This window comes from Sorex fumeus, unplaced genomic scaffold (genome assembly GCF_029834395.1).
Source record: "Sorex fumeus unplaced genomic scaffold, SorFum_2.1 ptg000130l, whole genome shotgun sequence".
Taxonomy (NCBI): domain Eukaryota; kingdom Metazoa; phylum Chordata; class Mammalia; order Eulipotyphla; family Soricidae; genus Sorex; species Sorex fumeus.
In genome coordinates, this window is record NW_026606187.1 from 6,559,319 (window position 1) to 6,582,389 (window position 23,071).

A 23,071-nucleotide genomic window follows, 5' to 3' on the forward strand; every position below is an offset into this window, starting at 1 on the left:
CATGATGAAGAATGCCTTCAAAAGTGCATCATTTCGGATGTGGAGATGGCCATCAGTCGCATCCCCAGAAGGACTGGTTCTCAGGCATTGGTTGAACTTGCAGACTAACAACAAAGGCATCTTAATACAGTGATGCTTTGTGCAGTTGCGCTGCTCAGCACTTTTGGTACGCGCAAAATTCTACTTCTTTCCATCTGTGACTGTCAGGAAGCAAGAGATGGAGCAACTTTAACAGTCATTTGGTGAGTTTGGCAATGGTTTTTGTTCTTCCTCTTCCTTCTCCTTCTCCTCCTTCTTCTTTATTCTTCTTCTCCTTCTCCTCCTCTCTTCTTCTTCTTCTTCTTCTTCTTCTTCTTCTTCTTCTTCTTCTTCTTCTTCTTCTTCTTCTTCTTCTTCTTCTTCCTCCTCTTCCTTTTTCCTTTTCCTCCTCTTCCTTCTCTTTCTCTTCTTATTCCTCCTCCTCTTCTCCTTCTCCTTCCCTTCCTCCTCCTCCTCCTCCTCCTCTTCCTCCTCCTCCTCCTCCTCCTCCTCCTCCTCCTCTTCCTCCTCCTCCTCCTCCTTCTCCCCCTCCTCCTCCTCCTCTCCCCCACCCATATCCAGTGATGCTCAGGGCTTACCCCTGGCTCTGCACTAAGAAATTAGTCCTGGCATTATCCTGAGGGACCTTTTGGGATGCAAGTGATAGAACCTGGTAAACTGTGTGCTAAGCAAGAACCCTACCCTGTGTTCTATCACTCAGCCCCAGAAAGTTCAGTTTTTAAGTAAAGACTTTATCTTGTGTCATTGACTTCTAGCAAGACTACATCTTGCTATAAGGTTGAAGAGTCACATTTGACTATCAGTGTTGGTAGTACTTTCAGCTCTGCTTTCCAAGGCTTAAGAAGATACAATAGGAAGAACTCTACCAACAACAGTGAAAACAAAGAATCAGTCTTTGGAATTTGAGTAAAATCTCCAGTAGTGCATGATCATGGGTCTAGACTAGGTCTGCCCTCTCTGCATCTCACCCCCAAAGAATGATCCCCCAAAAGTCACTGGAGAGGATAGCCACTGGAGGACACTTTGTCTCTATTTCACTCTCCTACTTCTAGAACAATTGACCCAAGTTTGTGTAGTCAGCAGTTCTAAAAATATATTTGGATGATGGATGCCTTAAGGTATTGTGGTGTTTTATTTTGCTTTTATTTTTGGTGGGGTTATGTCCTGGGAGAAAACCTATGATTATCTTACAGTCATTCAGAATAGTTGAAAGATGAAGGAGAGAGTAGACTTTTACACTAGTTGGTGTAGAGAAAAATTGGGGATGAAACTGAACTTTGGTTTGTTGATTACCTATGGTGCATCATTCATTCATTCATTCATTCATCATCCTGTTATTCGTCGATTGCCTCGAGCAGGCCCCAGTAACGTCTCTTTTATCCTAGCCCTGAGATTATATTCAAGGCTCTTTAGGAGAATGAGACCCATCATTGTTACTGGTATTTGGCATATTGGGTACGCCACGGGGAGTTTGCCAGACTCTGCCCTGTGGGCAGGCTACATTCGATAGCCTGCAAGTTTGTCCAAAGTATGAATGAGATAATAAATGTCATAAAAAGATGTCCTGATAAGGTGTTGCGCGGCCGCAAATGCGGCCGCACGGTTCCGGGGGCTGGATTTTCCGCGTGGCTTTGTCCCTCTGCCAGTACCTTCATGTGTGCGGAGAGTGGTCTCAGCATGGTGGTGGCTGGTCCTGGAGGTCTTCGGCTGCCGGAGCCCTGGTTGGGGCGGGGAGGAAAGCTCAACCCGCTCCCCTCCAAGGAACCCCGGCGAGGAACAGCTAGGCGCAGGGGCAGGAGACTGCACTGGTCTCGTCCGGGGGCTGTATTTTTTTTTAATTTATTTATTTTTATTTATTTATTGAATCACTGTGGGAAAGGTTACAAAGCTTTCAGGTTTATGTCTCAGTCATGCAAATATCAAACACATTTCCCTTTACCAATACTTATTTTTTACCATGAAGAACCCCAATAAAACCCCACCCTCCACCCCTCCCCGTCCCTGTGAGGCAGATGAATTCTAGTTAACACTCTATCTGCTTTGATTAGATTCATTGTTTCAATAAAAGATTCACCACTATTATTTAGAGTTTACCCCCCCCCCCCCCCAAATCAGACATGCTGAAAAAGCATTGTGAAGTGATTTGCTTTCTACAGCTGGGTTCAAGAATTAAATGTTGGTTTTGGATTTCTGCTATTTTACCTATTGACCCTGGAGGTATTTCTACTGAAAGTCAGATAGTTAAGAAATTGGTTTCTGTGTTCTGGAGTCGTGGCCGTGCTGGAGAGCCGCTCGCGGGGGGCAACCGGTGGCCTCGGTAGGGCGTGAAGGGCGGAGCGAAACGCCCCCCTTCCCATGAGGTTTTAGTCGCCCCCACACTCCCGGCTCATACCTGCTGTCCACAAGGCTCCCATGTGGCCGCCATCTTTCTTTCCAGAGAGGAGAGGGCGAATGGGGCAACACCCTTTCCCCTCCGGCAGACTTAATGGGCTGGATCAACGCATAGTCCGTTCACTTTTCTGCTCCAAGCTGCTGGGTTCTGCATTAAGTCCTTGTGCTTCTGGGGCCGTGGCTGTGCTGGAGAGCTGCTCGTGGGGGGCAACTGGTGACCTCGGTAGGGCGTGAAGGACGGACCGGAACGCCCCCCTTCCCATGAGGTTTTAGTCGCCCCCACACCCCCGGCTCATACCTGCTGTCCACAAGGCCCATGTGGCCGCCATCTTTCTTTCCAGAGGGAGGAGGGCGGAAGGGAGCAACACCCTTTCCCCTCTGGGCAGAAATGATTGCCTGGATTAATGCATAGTCCTTTCACTTTTCTGCTCCAAGCTGCTGGGTTCTGCATTAAGCCCTTGTGCTTCTGGGGCTGTGGCCGTGCTGGAGAGCCGCTCGTGGGGGGCAACTGGTGACCTCGGTAGGGCGTGAAGGACGGACCGGAACGCCCCCCTTCCCATGAGGTTTTAGTCGCCCCCACACTCCCGGCTCATACCTGCTGTCCACAAGGCTCCCATGTGGCCGCCATCTTTCTTTCCAGAGAGGAGAGGGCGAATGGGGCAACACCCTTTCCCCTCCGGCAGACTTGATGGCCTGGATCAACGCATAGTCCGTTCACTTTTCTGCTCCAAGCTGCTGGGTTCTGCATTAAACCCTTGTGCTTCTGGGGCTGTGGCCGTGCTGGAGAGCCACTCGTGGGGGGCAACTGGTGACCTCGGTAGGGCGTGAAGGACGGACCAGAACGCCCCCCTTCCCATGAGGTTTTAGTCGCAGGGGGGGGGGCTGTATTTTATATGGTGCATAGGGCAGGACAAAGAGACTAGAGTGTGAGGACTTGGGGACAGGGAAAAGCCTATTTCATGACATCAAAATGCAGTGCATAAGCATTTGCTTGTTAAAGCCTGTTGCTTTGCACAGTTTCCAGGCCATCAGACTTGGCTTGATAAGGGTGTCTGAATCTCTCTTAAGTGGGCAGAGAACAGGACCAGGAATAACCAACAGAACCTCTTTTCTGAGATATATAAAATAGATTTTCTTGTAGAAAGCAATGTAACACTTCAGACAGTGCAGTGGTTGTATAGTTTTTATGGGAAATATAATTTACATATTTGATTCTCAATAGAGCTTTCACTTATGTGTGATGGCAATAGAAAGTCAGTTTCAGATATAAAAAAGACTTTGAAAATGTACCACCAAGGCCGGAGTGATAGTGCAGTGGGTAGGGCATTTGTGTTGCACACAGCTGACCTGGGTTTGGTTCCCGGGCATCCCATATGATCCCCCAAGCAGTGCCAGGAGTAATTCCTAAATGCAAAGCCAGGAGTAACCCCTGAGCATCGCCGGCTGTGACCCAAAAAGCAAAAAAAAAAAAAAAAGAAAGAATAAAAAGAAAATGTACCACCAACGAAGGAGTTATTTGAAAGATAAGATTCAATATTAGGCATTTGAGAATGGAGAAATTGTTCATGGAGTGAACACTTTAAGTAACTATACTATTATTTCCAAAGAATCATGATAATTCTTATATTAAGATTGAAAACAGATGGTTAATTAGTTATAGGAGATTTGGTGCAATCTTAGTTATGGAACATACATGTACAGAGGTAGGGGACATATGGAAGATTTCTGTACCTTAATTTTTATGTGAGCAGCAAATGGCTTAAAAGCTCTTTTAAATAAAAAAGATAGATGACAGATGTCAAAAATATGTGCAAGTGAAAGACAATGTGATTTAAAATAACTCCATAATTTACTTGAATCTAAAAATCCCAGCTTTTGTTAACAAAGAAGGGAATTAGGAAAATTTACTTAAATGCCATCTTGCATGGAACCTTTAAACAGAAAAGTTGCCATCAACTTTCTCTGATCAAAATGAAATAAAGCTAGGAGTGAATAAGAAGTTTATTCAGCCCCAGGATTTAGAAATAAAACTTTCCTAAATAACCCTGAAACATACTCACCACAGTGCAGAATGGTTTAGCCACTGAAATATGGTAAGGAAAGGAATTAAAAGGCATATAAATCAGGAAAAATAAAACTGATCTCTCGGCAGATGATATGATTGTCAGTATAGAAAATCCCAATGAATCTATTAAACCACCTTCGACCACAACAAAAAAGTGAGTATGTCAAGATTGTCGCATACAGGATAAATGTGAACAGTTATTTATATTTCTCTCTGTACTAGCAATGAAGGACTGGAGTGATGGAGTGATAGCACAGTGGGTAGGGCGTTTGCCTTGCACACAGCTGACCCGGGTTCGATTCCTCCACCCCTCTCAGAGAGCCCGGCAAGCTACCAAGAGTATCTCACCCGCACGACAAAGCCTGGCAAGCTCCCCGTGATGTATTCAATATGCCAAAAACTGTAACAACAAGTCTCACAATTTGTTGTGCGAAGTTACTGGTGCCCGCTTGAGCAAATCGTTGAACAATGGGAGGACAGTGCTACAGTGCTACCAGCAATGAACATGGCAAGAGTGATATTGAAAATACATTCCTTCTGTAATTACTTGATGAAAGAGAAATACTGGGCTGAAGTGATAACACAGCAGGGAAAGTGCTTCCCTTAACTGGGTTCAGTCCCAGAGCACCACTAGGAGTGATCCCTGAGCACAGAACCAGGAGGAAGTACCCAAAGAGAAAGAGGAGAGGAGTAGAGGGAGAGAGAACTACTTAGGTGTAAATCTATTAAAATATTAAATTTTATGCTGAAAACTATAAAAACACCAATTGAATTAGAGAAGATCTAAATAAACACAAATACATACCATGTTCATGGATTGAAAACTTACTGTTGTGGTAAAGATATCAGTTCTCAAATTTATATATAGGTTTCATGCAGTTTGTATCAAAGCTCCACCAAAATTCTTTTGGTGGATATAAGTATCATTATTCTATATGTTAAAAGGCAAAGGGACTAGAAGAGCTAAAACAGGTTTGGAAAAGAATAATACAGTGGAAGGAATCAGTGTAATGTATTTATAGTGATCAAGATGGAATGTAATTGATCAGTGGAACAGAAAAGATCAATGAAACAGGATAGAGAATTCAGAAATGAACCCAACTGATTTTTGATAAAGTACAAAGAAGTTTTATGGAGGAAATAAATTTACATTTAACAAATTTACCTATAGGACCAAAAAAGGAGTCTTGGCCTAATTTTCACACTGTATTCAAAATAGAGCCAGAACTTGTAAAATGTAAAAACTGAAAAAACATATAGGAGAAAATCTTGGGAATCTAGGGCCAAGCAAAGTATTCTTAGACTTGACACCAAAAGCTTGATCCATAAAAGGAAAAGTTGGTAAATAAAAGCTCTTCAAAGGTGAAAACTGCTGCTCCGTGAAAGACAAACTACAGTACTGGGGAGAGAGCTCAGAGAACTGGAGGGTGTGCTTTGCATACACAGGGCCCCCAAATTCAGTTCCCATCACCACATGGTCCCCTGAGCATGTGGGGGGGGGGGGAGGGAGGGAGTTAGTACTAGCAACTATAGCAGTATTCACTCCATCACCGTGTCCAGCACTGAACCATTAGTGCTGGGACTAAATATTTGCAAACCTTTTATCTTCAAAGAACTGTTACAGTTGTTGCAGAAATTCCAACCCAAGGCCACCAACACTCCTTGTGAAGTCGGAAAACACTGGTATAGGATGCTGGTGGACCCAGGAAGCTTGTATTCTGGTATTGGAGTCAGGACAAAGTCAAAAGCTTCATTTTGTAAAATGTCTTATGAATGCTGGGGCGTTAGCAGGCAGCTGGCAGAAGAGCACAGAAGTCCAGCTTCCAAAGCATGTTCTGGTCTGGACCACCTCAAAGCCACGAGCACGTTTGACATTTGACATACATTCCAGGTTATTGAGGTTGCAAAGCGAGAGTCTGACCATCTCAAGGACATCCTGAATACACTCCTTGGTCTTGCTCTCTGCTGTTAGCCTGTTTGAAATGTGTGCAGCGGGCTCTTTTCCTCATCAGTGTATTAAGAACCCTCAGAACTCGCCCGGAAAAAAAACCCAAACAATTCAGTGAGAAAAGGAGCCAAGATATAAACAGACATAGACAGATATTCTGCTGAAGAGGCAAACTAGCACATGAAAACATACCCAAAGTTACACGTCCAAGTGTGTGCACTTAACGCAACCCACAGGAGGTATTCCTGCTCACTTATCAGAGTGGCTGAAATGAAAAATCATGGCAGCACCAGCTGTCAGTGATGATGCAGATGAACCAGGTCTCTCCTATTTGGGGTGAAAACGTCAAGTGCAACAGCCACTCTGGAAAGACACGTTGGCAGTTCCTTAAAAACAAACAAAAATGTCCTTTTTAAGGAAACGTTTTTCCCTAAGTCCAAACTCAAGGCGTCAACAGGTAAGTCTATGCTTCCTCCAAAACTTTGGGTAGAATCCTTCATGCTTTTTTTTAGCTTTTGGTGGTGACAATCAATCATTGGTGTTGACCAATCCTTTAGTGGCGATGGCCTGTCCTTGTAACTGTATCGTCCCAATTTCTGTTTTGAGGAAATGTTTTTCCTTAAAAAACAAACAAACAAACAAAACCCAGACACGCAATAGTAATATAACTCTGCATTTGTACTTAAGTATTTATCCCCAAGAAATTAGAACTTAACATTCTGTGGCATTCACCCAAAAGTCTGTAGTGGTTTTACCCATAATCGGCCAGAGCCGGAACCACCCAAATGTCCTTCAGCAGGTAACCAGCTAAAGAAACTTCCTGTGTTTGTGCTAAGTGATATTAGTCCTCCATAGGAAGGTGTGAACTTGATACATGTAACAACCCGCATGAACCAGAGAATTAAGCCAACTAAAAAAGGCAGGCCCTCCAAATTACATACTGTGTGATTACAATTATATAACATTCTTGAAATGTCAAAATTGTAGAAATGGAGAACAGATTAGTGATTGCCAGGAGCGAGGAGAGAGTGGGGGTGGAGAGAAGTGGGTGTGACAACAAAAAGGAATGAGGAATCCTTGTGAAATGTGCTGGCTCTTATTCCCATCACCGTCAATATCCTGGTGATGATATTAAGCAATATTGTTGGAAGATGTTATCTTTGGAAGAAAATAGATATAGGTTAGAGGGGGTCTCTCTATTACATTTTAGAATTACGTGGGAGTCTACAGTGATCTTGAATAAGAAAGTATAATCAAGGAAAACAAAGGATTTTCATTTTAAGCTAATTAATATAGTTGATGATAATCTGTTGATCACAACTTATGAGAGACTGGCAAATCGGCGTCCTAAATTCAGTCTTGTGAGCTTTAAAAACATCAACAATCAAGAGAGTCTGTAAATTAACTCATCATTATCATGATATGAATTAACATCCCCACTCAAGAGTGAGGGGAAAATAAACCCCCAGGCGAGAAACCTGAAGATAGCAGGAGTAAGAATCTAGAATTAGAGTGTAGCATTAGAATGTAGAGTGTTTTCTGGACAGATGCAGAATAATATTAGAATGTGTATTTTAAAAAGCATTGCACTGATAATTCTTAGCATGAACCCTGGAAAGTGGGACAAAGCCAAACAAACAAAAAGCCAATAAAATAGAACTACTTTTAACAGATATTGTGACAAATATAAAACAATTTTATATAATGAACACATAAAATGAATATATAATACATACAATAAATATATAAAAAACATGCCGATTGGGAGCAAGCAAGGAAATAAACTGAGAAATGGGAGAAAAATTTCAGATAACGAAACAGGATGGTGTTGGTGCAGATACATACAGATTTATATCTCAGCTTTTCCCCTTACTCTTCTGGTCTTGGCCAAGGTGTTTACTTTCTCTCAGCCTCCATTTCCTGCACAGTGAAAAGGGGATAATCATCGATGATTGTATGTATTCACTGTGGACCACTTAAACAACTCAGATCATGACTGTTGTTATTAAATTCTTGGTATTGATTCAAAAGTTAGAAAACAGAAATGCCGAAGTTGTCAACCATGAAAAAGAACCTGTCTCCATCAGGGGTCTTAGGACACGTTTCCTTAAAGAGACAGAGAAGATATTTTAGATCTGTGGGCACTACACAGCAACAACTCAACTTTGCTGCTGCAGTATAAAAACCACTGTCAACAATTTGAAGTGGGTAGTATGGCCCTGTTCCAATAGGCCCTGTTCCTTTGTTTATTAAAACAGGTGACAGGCCCTTGGGCTATCGTTTTTTGGTCTAGACCAAGAAGCCAAAAAGGAAATGATTTAATTTTTCTAACAGATCAGTAAAACCTCCAGGCTAAAATGATCCTTTAGGTTTTTAAAACACTTCTCTAAACCATAGAAATAAAAAAAAAACCTGTCTCAGTTCTGTCTTCTGTTTAGCATTTATAGGTACAAATACTTGACCACAGAGAATGCAAGAAATAAAGCCATAGTCTCATTTCACTTGTAAACACAGAAAATAATCCTAAGTAAATTCTTGGCAAATTGAATCTTTTAAACTATTTTAACAAATGTATTATGATTCAAGAAAGTTCATTCTTGAAATATATTATGGCTTATTATTAGAAAGTCTATTAATGAATGTCATCAATATATTAAATATAGTCCTCATTTTCATAGATGACAGAAAGCATTTGCTAAAACTTCAATATTCATTCTTGGTGAAAATCTCTTAGAGAAAGAATTAATTCACTTTCTCAGCATGATAAGGATGATCGGTGGCCCACCATAGCCCAAAATAGTCTCAATTTGGTGATACTCTATTAATTCCCATTAAAACCAAGAATAGATGAGGAGTGGTTGCGAGCCACACTGTTATTTGTCATTGTTTGGGAATATTCAAGTCAATAAAGAAGAAAAGAAAGAGGTATAAGCTGTGATTACATATTAGAAAAAAATGTCAAATGAACATGATTCAGAAGGTGACATTATTAATTTTAGCAATGCCAAAGGGAAACCAATTGGAAAACAATTAGTGCTAATAAGAGAGGTGGGTCAGGGGGCTGGTTCCAAAACACAATTCGCCACAATCAATAACTTTCTTAGAGAGCGACTGATTTGAGATGCTTCGATGGAAAAATAATCCCTCTGGTTTCCAGCTGCCAACTCTCTGCCCACCGCTCCCTTCTCCTCCTCTGCTCGCTTGGCAGAAGGCCAGTCAAGAGTGCTTGCTCCCTTGATGACAGAAGAAATGTGGGAAACTTGACTGGAGCAGGGATTGGCAGCCCCCTCCCTCCTCCCCACCCACCCCTGTGTGTGCAGGAAAGTAGATATTTAAATAAGAGCCACACTCGGCAGACCGGATCTCAGATGCCACTGGAGCATGCCGCAGTGATGCAGTCTGGGTCTCAGGGGAAATATTGGGACTTTGTGTTGGTTCACACCTAGGGCGTGTGCCTGCTGTGGTTGTGTACCTGGGGGCTTGGACTGTGCTCCGAAAAGCAGATTGATAGAGGCCAGAGGCAGCACAGGAAAGAACGTGTTAGCAACTCGATTAAAATTCTGTTTAGGCCTTCTTAGCTAATTGCTTTATTCTCCAGTCTTTTTATTTTTCTCCACTTCTGTGAGTCTCTAAATTGCATTGCCTACACAATGAAGATAATCAAACCTTTCTTTCTCTCTCATGGCGCTGTAGCATTGAATAGGCGTTGTTTGTTTGTACAAGAAAGCCCCTCCGCTACAGTCATTAAAAGGGAATTCCCTGGGCCCCATAGCCGATCTCACTGGCTTCTTCAGTTGCTTTACTTGAACAAGTGTGGAGGCCCCTTGTGGAGGCTGTTTCTCTAGAGCGCCTCTTCTGAGGACCCTCCTGTGTGTGTTTTTTTATTTAATTTTTTTTTGGCTTTTTGGGTTATACCGGCGATGCACAGGGGTTACTCCTGGTTCTGCACTCAGGATTTACTCCTGGCAGTGCTCAGGGGACCCTATGGGATGCTGGGGATCAAACCCGGGTTGGCTGTGTGCAAGGCAAACGCCCTCCCCGCTGTGCTATCGCTCTAGCCCCCTCCTGTATGTTTCTGAACTTTGCTCTCCTTTCAGATGGGAGGGAAATAAATTATTCATCACGATCCTATCTCGGGCCTTAGTGACTCTCTGTTCCACCTTCTCGTTTCTCCCTGGAGCAATCAGAGTCTTGCTGAGAGTAGGAATTGGTCTGAAGCAGTCAGAGAGACTGCGGAAAGGTTTGGGTGAGGAAAAACCTGGGCTGGCCAGATCAGCCCCCAGCACCACCAAGGGATGCCCCCCGAGCAGAGAGCCAGGAGGGAGCCCTGAGTATGGCCAGGTGTGCCCCAAAGCTATCCTCTTCACCCTCACAAAAGTCCTGGTGCAAAGTCCCAAGTATCACCCCTCCAGCCCCATGCTCCCTACTCTCCCAACTTTGTAGTTTGGAAAATTCCTTTTCCTGCTCTGTAATGTCACTTGTTCTCATCTGTTAAAGGGGAAGAAATGGTGTCAACCTTCAGGCGTTGCCGTAGAGGTCATTAGAGCCATGTGTGACATGGCTGAAACATATTTGCACATATGTCAATCCTGACATTAATGGCTCCTCTAATGAACACAGTTTTCTGAGATGCACGCGGCAGATGCGTCCTGCAGAATGCATTTTCAGAGGGAAAGTCTGAGCTCCCCCCACCCTCCATGTCACAGACATAACCCTAGCATGAAAGAGCCTCAGACAGAACCCCAACAGCAGCTGGGAGCGTGGACTCCCCACTGCGCCTGCTCTCCGCCCCATCCGCATCATGAGTATCACCAAACCTGACTTTCACTGTGAGTTTGCTCCGTGCCAGACACTATTCTAGGAACTTGTTCATCAGTCTCTTCCTTTTCCTCCCCCCACCCACAGAGGGAAATGGGCTGCCTGGGGGAGGGGGACAGCTCCCCAGATTTACCCTGCGCACTTCCTGCCCGTCTCTGCAGGGGTCCCAGCTGGGTGTCAAACAGACACATGTTAGTGACTCTCAGATCTGTTCATATTGCTCTTGGGAATCATCTGAGCCGACGAGGGAAAATTGGAATCAACACTGCCTGTGAAGACTTCAGTCTTGCCTGCGGTCACCCCAGAATGACAGTAGCTCAGCACTTTCAGATGATCTGTGCCGGGCACGTGTCGTATGCCCGCCTGATGGCATGACAACAGCGTGGCGAGGTCGGGTGTGTGTGTGGGGACGGTTCTCCCCTGGTGCCAGGCAGGTCGCTCGCCTCTATTGCCTCACAGGCTGTATAATTAGAATCCCATGATGTCATCTTTGAGCTTCAATATAGCTTAAAATTATCCTTCTGTAGGTTGTGTTTCTTTCGGAAAGATTTTAAATTTAGAAAATTAACTTGTTCAACTTTTTTTTATTTTTTGAAAGTCAAATCTTTTTGATTTTTAAAAATTCACCCTTCTGTGGGGGAGTCAGAATGACAGATGCTTGAATCATCAAAGCCGGAGCCAGGGTGCTCTGACCAGGCTTGGGGAGCTGAGGGCAGACATTGGACTCCAGACTCGCAGTGGCTCTGGTTGGCTGGCATTTCCTCTTGGCAGGACTTAGGGTGCAGGTGGCCCCAGAGTGCACGCTTGACTCAAGCCAGACCCCCCCCCTCCTGCTGACACCTGGCTTAAAGGAACCGACGTGAGGGTGACAGAGGCTGGCAGTGCTCAGGGGCCCGAGAGCTGGCCGGGACAGATTTTTTTGTGGATTCAGGGAAGTTTTCCTTTTGAATTCTCCCGGGGGCCTCCATCACAGCTCTGGGTCAGTGTCCCAGAAGCCAGTGCGCTGGATCTGACGTGCAGTGGAGTGTCGCCTGGCAGCATTTTCGAGGGCGTCTCTCTGGGCTCCTGTTGCCTGAGGTGTAGGCTGAAGCGCAAAGAGGAGAGAGAGACAGAAGGATGAGTGAGGATGCCAGGGAGCGAACGGGAGGGACGAAAGGGCAGAGGGGCCATGGAAGGGGGAAGCAGCAGCCGGGTCGGGGCTGGGGGACGGGATGGGGGCTTCCGGCTTCCCTCATTTCACTGACCAAAGCTCTGGGTTTGGTTGAACTTTCAGGGCATCCTGGCAGTTCTCACAGAGAAAGCACAGAAGTCTGGGCCTTTCTTTCACTTCATTCCCACTGTGTGTGGAGAGTGTAGGCGAGGCGCGCGGGGGAGGGGGGGATGGTTATTCTGTTGTCAGGAGGTAATTTACCATAGATGGGGGAGGATACGGAAATGATGGTGATCCTTCCCCCGCCTCCTGGAGGACTTATTATTAATTTCCTTCCCCACTTGTCACTGCCGTGGAAGCCCTTTTCTTTTTTCTTTTTTTTTTCTGCATTGATGCATGACAGGTGGCAAGGCACCTGCAGCCCCCTGTGTGCTGGCCAGCCACACACGCACAGAGAACAGGACAGGTTTCTGCGTGTCATTTGCATGAGGACAGGACGAGTCTGCTGGAGATTTTCATAGTTGGGGGCAGGGGGTGGGTCTGTGACCTCTGTTTTCCTGAAAGTCACAGACCAGAATCTTTAAAAAAATTATTTTTTAAAATTTTTTGAGTCATACCTGGCTATGCTCAGGATTTACTCCTGGCTCTGTGCTCAGGGATTCTTTCGGCTTAGGCTCAGGGGGTCACATTCAGGGATCAAAAACTGCATGGAGATAAGCCAGTGTCCTATTTCTCCGGCTCTGGAATTAGAAATTTTTTTTTTTTTGCTTTTTCGTCATACCCGGCGATGCACAGGGGTTATTCCTGGCTTTGCACTCAGGAATTACTCCTGGTGGTGCTCAGGGAAACATATGGGATGCTGGGAATTGAACCCCGGTCGGCCACATGCAAGGCAAACGCCCTACCCACTATGCTATCGCTCCAGCCCCCTGGGATTAGAATTTTAATGCCTCCAGGATCAACTCTGAGGCTCAGGGTGGGATAGAGGAAGTTGCACTGTGTTTGGTGGGTCTGTGTTTAATAATGAGCTCAGTGGTGAAAAACAAAACAAAACAAAACAAGAACACAACCCTGACTGCTTGGGTCCGTATCTCACCATGGTCAGTGCCCCGCCCCCCCCACCCCCCAGAAATGGATGGGGAGAAGACACACACCTTTGCCTGGGCGCTGGCTCGACATGCAGCCCTGCATGACCCATATGCACAGAACTGTACTGAAGAGCTACCAAAACCTCACCCAGCCCTTGCCGGACTCATTTTACTCATACTCTCATTTTGTCCCGGTAGAAGCTCTGGGAATCTTGGATTTATTTTCCCACTCTTACAGGTGTTGAGACTGACTCTGCAGCACTGTCCTCCCATTGTTCATCGATTTGCTCAAGCGGGCACCAGTAACGTCTCCATTGTGAGACTTGTTGTTACTGTTTTTGGCATATCGAATATGCCACGGGGAGCTTGCCAGGCTCTGCTGTGCAAGCAAGATACTCTTGGTAGCTTTCTGGGCTCTCCAAGAGGGATGGAGGAATTGAACCCGGGTTGGCTGCGTGCAAGGCAAACGCCCTACCTGCTGTACTATCACTCCAGCCCTGAGACAGACTCATGAGTGGAATCATGTTTGTCAGAAATAACAGAGTCAACCATAAGGCCGTGCCCTTCCCACTTAGTTCACGGGGTTGGGGAAGACCAAGGGAAAAGCGGCATGAGGTCCCTCTGAAGAGCCGAGAGTGGCTGTTTCTACTGGACAGAGACCTCTCGGGAACAGTTGTGCTCAGGGGGTGACCTAGGGGGTCAGCTGAAGGAGGAGATGGGAGGCAGGGTGGACACCGTCGGGAAGGGTAAGTTACATCTTTTGAGTTTCAGTTTCCTCATCTGTCAGTGGGACGTCGAGAGCCTGTGCCTCAGAGGCGTGTTACGAGAACTGAGGGATGGGAGCACAGAGCCGGGAGCCTGAGTCATAAAGAGAGTCACAGAGCTGCAGCTCGGCTTCTGATTCTTGAATTATTCTTTACACGGATCTGACTGGGCTGGTATTTGACAAACTTCCTCATGCGCATGACTCACCCGGGACCTAGTTCAGATGGAGATTCTGATTCAGCAAGTATGGATGGGGTGGGGGGGGGACACCTGGGGTTTGCCTTCGGACACGCTTGCAGGGATACTGAGGCTGATGGTGCAGGGACTGTCTCCAGTAACTGGGCCAAGGGCACCAGGATTGAGCATTCGGGCTGCTAGATCTGCCCCCTCTCCCCTTAATTTCCAAGTCCACCCTTCACAAGACAGGTTCTTTTCTCTGTTCCAGACTGGTTTTTTTTGTTTCCCGAGGAGCCCCCATCTGAACTGCAGTTTTCCTTGGGGGCTCTCAGAACGACTTGCTGCTGCTTTTCATTCTCCTTGATCTTAGTTTTGCTTCTTCTATACTTTTATTTTTTGGCTTCTTGGGTCACACCCAGCGATGCACAGGAGTTACTTTTGCCTTTGCACTCAGGAATTACTCCTGGCGGTGCTTGGGGGACCATATGGGATACTGGAAATCGAACCCGGGTCAGCTGTGTGCAAGGCAAATGCCCTACCTGCTGTGCTATCGCTCCAGCCCCTGCTATACCTTTTTTGATGCAACCTTTTTGCCAAAATCTTTTCTCTTTAGGGTTTAAGTTCAAAATGCGCCATGTCATCCAGAGGACACAGAGACCTTCTGGTCGGGGCATGCCGAGGGTCTGTGGATTTGTTGCTCTGGCTGGTTGGTGCCTTCATAAGGGGTTTTTCCTCTTCATTTCCGGGCTCCAGATTTCCACCTTGGTCACCAAAAGCCTTTGAAAAATAGAGGTAGGACGCAGAGGAACCAGGGTAAGGATATAGACACATCTCTTTTTTCTTATTTTCTTATTTTTTTGTCACAGCTGGCAGTGATCAGGGATCACTCCTGGCTCTGCACTTGGGAATTACTCCTGGCGGTGCACAGGTGGACCATATGGGATGCCAGGAATTGAACCTGGGTCAGCTGACCCGGTCAGTCAGTCAACTGACTGCTGTGCTATCAGTCCTGCCTCAGGATATAGCCAAATCTTTAGAAAGAGAATCAGTGGTCTCAGAGAAGGGACAAGGAGGGACGCAGGAACCCCATTGCTTTGGACCCTTCTTCCGACCTCAGGAAAGTTTCTTACTGAGCGTGTAGGTGGCGCAGCACAGGGCATACCTTTGAGGGCATATTCGCTATGTTTTTGTCCCTCACAGTCTTTTGATCCCGGCATCTTTTCCTGTGTTTGGAACGTCCCCTTCATATGAGTCGCATTAACTGTTTTTCTGACTCTATACAAAAAGGACATTGCACTAAAATAAACTATGCAAAGAAAATAAGGAAAAGAGCAAAGAAATATTTTACTTACACAAAATTCCAAGCTCTCAGAAGAATTTGACTTTACAAGTCACACTGATTTGGGGATCTTTGTGATTAACAGACAGGGGAAGCAGAGCACAAAGAAAAGGTTAGAGATAAACACAGGATTGGGAGTACCTGGTGGAACTGGATGTGCCTCAGGAGCACTGTGGTGGGAGTAACTCAATAAACCTAAGCTCCCTGCGGAGGGAGAAAGGACAAACCGATGTTAAGCCTGAGGTGTTTAGGACTGTAATCCAACATGAGTCCACGTTTCTTTAAGCCCACTCTCTCAGCACCTTTTAAAACATATTGGGGCTGGGGTCAGCACCTGGCGGTGCTGAGGGCCTGGTTTCTGGAGCATGCCGAGCCTATGTCCCATCCTCCCTTGCAGCCAGAACACAGACATGTGACCCGGAAAAATGCACCCATGCTGGACCTCAAATTGATTGCTAGTGATGAGAAGGAGTGACATGTGGGTGATCAGTTCCTGAGAAGGGGGAACCTGTCCTGCGAGAACACCTGCTCTGGCCAGGCTCCTGGTGGTGTCTGTCCCGTGGAGCCAGAATACTCTCCACATCACTCTGCAGGCTGCCTCCTCTCACCTAATGGTACTGGCAGCAGGTCTTCCATTGCCTGGGTGCAGCATTGAGCTTTAGAAGTTCCTTCCTGCTATGTGGCGACCCAATCTGTAGCCCCTTTCCTGTCTAGACTCTTTAGAGTAGAGTTCCTTTGCTTACAAAGGAGCATCTTAGACTCCTTCAGCATTTATTTGTATGGTATCATAGACTTTTCCCATTCACCTGGTCGGTATTATTAACCTCACCTTGCAGCTGGAGAAACTGAGGCACCATGAGGTGAAATAACTTGCCTGGGTTATATGGTTGGGAGGTGGAAGATCCAGGGTTTGAGTCTGAAACATCGACCCCAAAGCTCAGACTCTTAGCCTCTATAAGAGACTCATGGATATAGACTGGTCCTTGAAGATCACTTTCCAGAAGTTTCTGGCCCAGGCTGTGCATGCGGCCTTTTTTTTTTTTTTTTAAATCATTAGTTGACATTATTCCCTAGGAGGTGTATTAGAGACAAGTGGTTCTGTGAGCCAGGTGGAAACTCTTGGCTTTGGTCCAGAGGTTGTATTCAGTGAGAGCACAGGTGAGTGGTTAGAATGTTTACTGTCTTCTGGGTCTAAGTGAATGCCAGGGGGAAAGAATGAGATCACAACTCAAGGCAGAAAAAAGAGGACTGGCGAGATAGTGCAGCGGGTAGGGTGTTTGCCTTGCACATGGCCAACCCGGGTTCAATCCCCAGCACTCCCTATGGTCCACGGAGTACTGCCATTGAGTACTGCTGCAGGCGACCCCCCCCCCCCCAAGAAAAAGAAAAGTGAAAAGGTTAAAAAAAGTTTCCACGCACAAACACATTTTGGATGCAAAGTCTAAGGAAGCAGAGAGGCTAACTGGTCGACCTTAACTGCATCTTGTGGCCTGGGACCCTTCCTGGAGTTCCAGCTTTCTCCCTCCTTTCCCTCTTTTCTCTCCTTTTCCTTTCTCCTTAACTCTCCTCCGCTTTCGTTCACCAAGTGCTTTTGAGCGCCCACCATTTACTGATTCAACCAGAACTTCTGAGTGTCAACTGTGCCCCACACCTGGTTCCAGGACACACTGGTGAGGTGGGGACAGACTGAGTTTCTAACAGCAGAAGGATGGCCTAAGGGGGACAGATCCTTCCCCTGGGAAAAGACCAGTGTTTCATAAAGTGAGTAATATTATCTTCTTTCTCCGGGCTTCTAGAATTATCCAGAGGGGCAGTAGTGTCCCTGAGTGCAACTTGAAGGAACATTCTCTAGTTGATTCCCATGGGGCACCGAAAGTTTGTTTGCTTTTATTTTTTTTCTGAAAAGGTGGCCATAGGCCAAGTACATTTGGAAATTTATAGAATAAACCATTCTTGGCCTCATCTCACAGATGAAAAAACAGAGGCCTGAAAGCTTGAGTCAGTTGCCCGAGATCTCAGGGTAAAGTTTGGATCTCTGTGAGGCCTGGATGTATCAGAAGCTCAGCTGAGCTAGCATGTGGATTGGTCTCCAGCCTGGGTGCCCCCCTGAGCTGCTTCTGTCTTCCTCATTTACGCCCAGGGACCCCGCTGCCAGCATTACCATCAGCCATGAGAGCCCAGGCCTGTGGCTGTGGGGCGGATGTGGTTCCCTGCCCCCTCCCCTCCCCTTGGCCACTTCCTTGCTGCTTCCGCCAATAGCAGCTTCGGCCTTTCTGGGTTGAAGTTTTGTTCTTGTTGATCCCTCCAGGGGAAACAGATGTGGGTGTCGAGGCTGGTGGTGCATACCCACTCCCGTCTAACCCCGGAAGGAACCCAGGTTCCAGACTGTGTGTGTCTCGAGGTGGGGTGGGGCGCAGGGCACCGGGGCACACCTTGAAGTGTTGTCTGACCACTGCACTTCCCACTGGTGCTCCTACTGTTCCTCAAATGGATAAATCTCCCTATGGTCCAGATTCATCTCTGAGCAAGAGAACTTCCTCCCTGAGCGCCGACTTCCTAGTTCTGGACCGGCTGAGAGACCAGCCGTGTGGTTAAGAGCTGGGGGTGGGGGTGGGCTGGGGTGCCCAGGAACTGTTGTTGTGGCTCCGCGGTAGAGGTATATGGGTGGGAGGCTCTTGTTCCATCCCTGACCCAAAGCAGAGGAGAAAGGACTTGGGGGTCCTGGAGTCAGTCCTGCTGTGAAGCCCCGTCGACAAGCTCTGTAATTTCAAACTGGCTGACTCACTCCTCCGAGTTCGTTGTGAGAGAGGCAAGAACCCTCATGCCAGGAGACGATGGAAGGAAGGCTCCTGAAGGCTCCAGATCATTGCCTGGTGTATGGCAAACAGTAATTGACGGTCGATTCCATTACTGAGTAGAACTGACAGTAGAACTGGATCCTGCCCCCCCCCCCCCCCCGCCCCAGCCCTCAGCAAGGCTCCGCTCTGCCTCTGAAGATAGACCCTCCCTGGAGCTTCTCTTTATTGAAAGCATCTCTTCGCTCTATACATTGCCTCTTCTCTCTGGATCCCCATTCCCCCACCCCCGTTCTTCCTGTTGAACAGTCACATAACATCCTTTATGTTTTCTGAATCTGGGAGGGAGGGGTTCCCTGAACACTCAGGGTTCACTCTGGTGAGGTAAGGAAGAGTGAGTGACCACATCACCCTAGGAGTACTTTGGTTCTCGGCTGGCCAGCTATGTGGATGTCTTGATCAAAGCCCCTGGTCACCGACCCCTTAGCCCTTCCTGCATTCATCTCCAGTCCCCCAGAAGAGCCAGAGGGAAGGGTGTTCAAATAATAAAAATCCTCTGCCACTGTTCTCTGGAGCAGAACCTCCTCCTTCACTCAGTTTCCCAAGGCTTGCTGCGTGTCTGCCTTGTGCAGAGCACTGGGGAGGAGGAAGGTGAAGAGCAAAAGTCACTGTCATTTCTGGGCTAGAGCCACAGTCCAGCGGAAAAGGCATTTGCCTTGCACATGGCCGATCCGGGTTTGATTCCCAGCATCCCATATGGTCCCCTGAGCACCTCCAGGACTAATTCCTGAGTGCAGAGCCAGGAGTAACCCCTGTGCATTGCCGGGTGTGACTCAAAAAGCAAAAAGAAAAAAGTAACTGTCATTTCCCTCACATGTGAGGTGCCTTCAGTATGGTCCAGTCATTCATTCATCACACATTCAACCCACGTGGCTGCCAAACACCTGGGAATTATGAATCTTCTCAATGTTGACTTCTCCAATGGGGGAACAAAAGCAGCTTGCGTTGATCAGACAGTCATGCAGTTGAGGGTATCTTTGCATGCTTCTTGCCTCTTTGTGTTGCTTTCTGTGTTCCCTCTTCATTTTACTTTGTCTTTCTGGTGGACTTTTTCTCTTGGTTGTTGTCTTTTTATGTGATGGATACTAATCCTTTCTCAGAGATCCATGGGGAGGTGGGAGGGGAATCCTTCAGACTCTTTCCTTTTAGATTGTGGGTTCTTTTGTCAGGCAGACATGTCATGTTTTTAGCATCAGATGGATTCCGCAGTATTTCGTCTTCTAAGTGGTTCTGGGCTCATCTCTGAGCCCCTCCTAGACTGGTGATAGTCTGCCGTGTTCCCCTCTCTTGGATGGCAGCAGACTTGGGGACTGGCCTTTTCCTCTTCTCTCTCTCTTTGGGGACTTGTACAAACCTCTGGGCACTGAGTTTTGTGCCGAAAGGAGCCTCCTCCCACCCCACAACCATTCTTTTCTGAAAACACAAGAACGAGGGCTCAAATACAAAGCCCTGGCTGGCCTCCCTGCCCAGGTGGGGTCCACTGGGGAGGATGGGAGTGAGTCATGGCACTTCCTGCTCCACTGACATTTCTGCAGGCCCAAGCACAGAAGCCCCTCGGCCCTCCCCACCCCAGCCCAGCCCACCCCACTCCCGACTCCAGGAGAGCCTCCTTGTCCCTGGGCAGGCTCAGTGAAGGCACTTCTGTGCACAGCTGCGTCGAAGCATAGGGCTTTATCATCGAAAGCTCTTCGTGCTTTCAACAGACTCCAGCCAAGCTGGAGTGGACCCTTGTGTGTGTGTGTGCGCGCATGGGCGCGGATGCTGGAGGGCCAGGAAGAGAGGGCCAGGGGTGTTTAGAACCTTTGCTGTTGGTTTTCTTTCCTGCTGGGGGGTGAGGTGGTGGCGGCAGTGTGTGTGTGGGGGGGGGGGGGGTGAAGGAGCTACTTAGGCTCTTGATCTGCCCCCTGACAACGTGGCTTTGCTGTGTGGCTGGCCACAGTCCCTGTGGCTAAGGCACTTCCCCAAGGCTTGGCTTCCCCACGGTCATTTTCAGAAGCAGTGGGGAGTGACAGTTCGATGGTTAGACCCAAATCCTCTGAAATGGTTGAGCACACAGTAAATATTTATCGTCCCTTGTGTGGAGCAGGTGATTGCCATGGGGATGCTTTGCACGTGTGGATTGGGTGGTGGCGGAGGGAGGCTGACGCCGAAGTGCCGGGGCCTGTGGAGGTGCCGCTACCCAAGATGGAGGGTCTGAGAGACAGTCTGGGGTGCTGAGAGCCCAGCGTGGGTGAAGGAGGCAGCCTGGTTCGCCGTCTCAGGAGGGCCTTGTTGCGTACCATGTGCTGAGTCTTCTGTGTACATTACAACATTTCATCACACCAGCCCCACGAGAGCCATGGTCCCTCACAGGGAAATAAGGCACAGCCACTTTTAACAACTTGCTCCAACATTCTCCACCCATGGATGGAGAGCCCGCGTCTCTCCAGAGCCTCCGCCTCACATGCAGACTGTTCTCAGCCCAGGATCTACTCCAGAGAGTGGCAGTGGCATCATGGCGGGAGTGCTTTCTCAAGAGCGCATCAGTGGCTGGCATGTAGAATCCAGAGTTTCTCGCTCCCCATCAATGGGAGGGCGATGCTTCCCACCTGGGGGCTGCCCTTTCTTCGCGCTGCAGGGTTCAACTCGGGTAGCACCCCCGCCCCATGACAGCTGCAAGGAAGAACTGGGCATCACACTCAGGGGTGATTTGAATTAATTGAAAATTGTCTGCTGAGAACTCCTCAGCCTGGGAGAAATGGTGTTTAATTTTAGCAGTTCTTTTCATTTGCTGGTGAGAGCTTTCCAGATGATTTGATTTTCTTCCTGTGGCCTCAGCTTTATGGCAAGAAAGGTGGGCTGCCGCAGAAGGGGACGGGCTGGTACACTCATTCACTCATTCATTCATTTATTCATTTCTTTCTGCGCTTGTTCATTTAGCATATCCCTTGAGCATTGGGCGCTGGAGTTCCAATGAATGCTATTTCCTTTTCCCTTCGACGAGCTCATGTTCTGAGTAGGGAGAGAGGGGTGACAAAAGGCATCACGCAGTGTAAATGGGGGGTAACAGTGACACAATTGGGGTCCACCCAGGCTAATGTGGAGGAAAATCTGAGAACATCTGTTCAAATCCCGGAGATGAGCCGGAAGGAGTGCTAATCTCTTGAGACTCAAGGATGGGTGGATATGTATGTTCAGACAGGCAAAAACGGAGGAACGGGGGACAGCGACTGTTTCAGGAGTAGCTTGTTAAGAGTCAGAGAAGAAGGTGCCTAGAGAGATTGGGTGAGAGTTCAGGCTTTGGCCGGGGAGATGGGGGAGGGGTTGGGGCTGGAGAGATTAATTTTTGGGAACCAAGTCAACTTCTGTGTAATAAAAGCTCATCGGTAATTGCTCCGCAATTCCAGAGCTGGTGGGGAAATGGCTGTAGGAAGAACTTGTAGGAATGAGTGGGCAGTGCCAAGGGGGCATTGGTGCGCCATGACAGCCCAGGCCAGTGGGGTTAGTGTGGCTTGTTTGGTCGCATGTCTCTGGGTAGGACCCGAGAAATTCTACTGTCTTATTTTTATTTTGGAGTGGGGCGCTGTTCGGTCACACCCACTGGTAGCTGGGGGCGGGGGGGAGGCATCGCTCCTGACAGTGGTTGCGAGGCCTTGTGGTGCTGGTATGGAAACAGGATTTGCTATACACAAGGCAAGTATTTTACCTCCTGCACCAGCTCTTTTTGTCCAGGAACTTAAGAACTCTTAGAAAGGCTTTTCTTCCTTGGCTCGGAGTTCTGCTGCTTAGAATTATTCTTTTGGCCCTGAACTTGATCTGAAGTTCGAGTGAAATTTCTGAGCGTTAGCTGGATTCAGCAAAGGAGAGTCCTGTTGAGAACGCCTTAATTGGAGTGAGGATGAATTCTCCAGTGCTGGAGGAAGAGGGAGGGAAGGTTAAAGAGTCTCAGGGTGACTTCCAGACTCCATCAACTCTGCCGGAGAGCTGGGCACCCAGCCACGCGTATTCTGGCTCACCGAAGCAATCTTGTATTTCTTTTGTTGGTTGTTGGACCACACACCCAGTGGTGCTGGATGGCTATTCCTGACACATGGTTCAGGGCATCCTGGAACCCCAGGCCTTGAACCCGGGTCCCCAGCACATAGAGCCTGAGATTCCTCCCTTTGAGCCATGTTCCATGCCCCTCTTCTTGTATATCTTATCTCTCCACCCCAGATTTGATTTGACAGTATGTCGCATTAAAAGTTTGTGCAGAAACATCTCATCTCTGTATGCATCTGCCATTCATCTGCCCACTACCCATCCTTCCTTCCCTCCCTCCCTCCCTCCCTCCCTCCCTCCCTCCCTCCCTCTCTTCCTCATCCATGTAGTCACCCATCCATCCATTCATCCAGTACCACAACAAGCTGTTGATCACCTCTTTGTGAGTCAGCCAGATTCTGGGATTTCATCAATGA

At 47.5% G+C, this 23,071-nt stretch overlaps 1 protein-coding gene across 2 annotated transcripts in view; it reads left to right on the forward strand.

The window, feature by feature from the left end:
• The window catches only part of PRKCB (protein kinase C beta), a 338,310-nt gene that overhangs the window by 95,461 nt on the left and 219,778 nt on the right, over nucleotides 1-23,071 (forward strand). The window lies entirely within an intron of this gene.